The following is a 2,904-nucleotide window of genomic DNA, read 5'->3' as shown; positions in this document are numbered from 1 at the left end:
TTTCTGGAAGCTGATTCCAGCAGTGAGGAGCATAGTGGCTGAAGGCAGATTCACCCTGCTTTGACTGAACTCTTGGAACTTTTAGTTTATATGATCCTAAAGATCTGAGTGATCTGTTAGGTTTGTATTCAGTGAGCATATCTGTAATGTATTGAGGTCCTTGGCCATTTAGTGATTTATAGACCAGTAATAATACTTTAAAATCTATTCTGAATGTAACTGGCAACCAGTGTAGAGACCTGAGGACAGGTGTGATGTGCTCTGATTTCCTGCTTCTGGTCAGAATTCTGGCTGCAGCATTCTGGATGAGCTGCAAGTGTCTGACTGTCTTTTTGGGAAGGCCAGTGAGGAGTCCATTACAGTAATCCACCCTGCTGCTGATAAAAGCATGAACAAGTTTCTCTAAGTCTTCACTGGAAACAAAGCATCTGATTCTTGCAATATTTTTGAGATGATAGTATGCTGATTTACTGACTGCTTTGACATGACTGTTGAAACTCAGATCTGACTCCAGAGTCACCAAGATTCTTGACCTTATTACAAGGATTTTGTATCATAATAACAACAAAAAATGTAAATAAAAGACACTTTTTCAAACTTTTCAAGATTAAATGTTGTTGGAAGAAAGCTCAAGGCCCTATAATGCAATTCAAAATCATAAATAAATGGGAAAATATGAAAAACTACTAATTTACAAATATTTTTTAGTCTGTATAATGATAGACTGAACTGACTGAATGTGTGACTCTGGAATAGAGTGCTGTTGTTCTGATAGTTTGTACATTTGCTGAATAAATTCGATGTCTGTCTGCCAGTATTCAGCAGATTTCTGGTTGTGGTCGAATACATTTGTTTTTGAAAAACCTTTGGAGAGAATAAAAGCTGGTTGAGAAAAAGACAGAATGTTGGAGAGATGCCAGAGAAACTGCCACTGTAGAGTTGGAAACAGCTGTCCTATTTTACACAATATAAGTCACATTTTATTTTTTTTATTAGAATTGTGGTACCACATGTTCCAAATCGACTTAAATAATGCAATTAAAAATAACAAAACATGTACAAATGCATAGATAGATAGATAGATAGATAGATAGATAGATAGATAGATAGATAGATAGATAGATAGGTTTTCTTCCATGTTCTGTTGAAATTCTGATTAGGAATGGCTTGAAAATGTGCAATAAAATTGTTTAATGCAGGTACTGTAGTTCTACTTCAAACTAAATGCGCTTACCTCAAACATTAGTAGTAACTATAGTAACTCAGTGACAGTTAAGAGTTCATTCATCACTGACTAATCTCAAGGACATGGACATATCGTCACCAGGGAGGTGATGTTGATCAACCAACCATATACAGTAAGAGAAATAAGTATTAAACTCTCCTCTATTTCTCAGAAAACATATTTCTAAATGTGCTGTTGACTTGAAATTTTCACCAGATGTTGATAACAAATTTAAAAAAAAAAAATGAAAAGAAAACAAATTTGATTAGTTTACAAATTAGGTTATGTGTAATAAAATGAAATCACACAGGAAAAGTATTCAACAGATAAAGAAAATGAGGTGTAGGAACGCAGTGAAAGCCCAGACAGCAGCTAAAATTTCCCAGTAGTTTTTTAGCAACCCTCTGCCCTTCATCAATGTAAATTAATATCAGCTGCTTCAGTCCAACATCTACATTATGCGATGATGAAGATGAAACCAGGGTGGACATTTCAGTAAAGCAATGGTCCACAACACAGCCAATAATCTCTCAAATGCTTTTGGAGAAAGAAAATTAAGCTGTAAAATGGTCCAGCCAATCACCTGACTCGAATCAAATAGAATATACAAGATAATGGATATACCATAGTTTGGATAGACAAAACCCACAGAACCACACGATTTGTTGATGGAGTCTGTGAAAAAAATTCCCCATGAGAGTCACCTTTGAGCTGCCATAACCAAAAAAAGCCTTTTATATAAAGTATTAAATACATTTCCCCCACTGTATAAGTATTGAATACGTATTTCCCCCATATAATATTGCAAAAATAGATGTTTAGGATATATAAGTTACGTGTGCAGAGTTACTGAAGTTTGTCCTGCGCGCTTGCGGTTCTTTTTTAGTTACTTCTTTGGTTTGGTGCGTTAATCTGATCGTTACTATTATTCAGGATATATAAGTTGCCGTAGCAGGTTATATTTCAGCGTTATACATGTGAGTGTGTTTCTTACAATAGGGCTTAATATATTTTGTAAGTTGTCATTAAAACAGTATGAAATGATGTTTATTTCTATTTTTATTTAATTTATTCTCGTACAGCCTGCAAGCACAAGGTTAACATTAAAGTTTATTTAATTTATAATTAGCAACAAGCATAATACACAAAAAATAAATAAATAAATAATTTACTTTTTTCTTAACAGGTTTCACAAAATGTAATTATGCAAGTTGAAAATAAATATTTCAAGGCTAATTAACTCAATGGCTTGACTCAATTAGGCTCAATGCTCAACTTGAGACATTCGAGATGAACTAACTAAAATCAGTTATGGACTAACTAAATTTGTTCAGAAGTTGCATATTATATTTGTGTCTATTGAAAGTAAACACATTATTTTATAACAAATAAATCAGTTTAAGCTTAATCAATCAAAGCAAAATTATTTAACTACATTTTTACTAGTTAGGTTGAATTAACACTAATTTGTCAACAGGTTCCACACAAATTACCCAAGTAAACTCAGCTAGCAATTGTTAGTACCTTTATTCACCAACACAACATATTCCGTTAAAATTACTGACACAAGTACTTACTTAACAGTTGTGCACTGTCTAAAATGCAGCACAGATATTACCGTTGAGAATATATGACCCAACAACACAACAGTTGTTACAGTGTATAAAATAATGTGAATG

This window comes from Danio rerio, chromosome 20 (assembly GCF_049306965.1).
Source record: "Danio rerio strain Tuebingen ecotype United States chromosome 20, GRCz12tu, whole genome shotgun sequence".
Taxonomy (NCBI): domain Eukaryota; kingdom Metazoa; phylum Chordata; class Actinopteri; order Cypriniformes; family Danionidae; genus Danio; species Danio rerio.
This window is presented reverse-complemented; position numbering follows the sequence as displayed.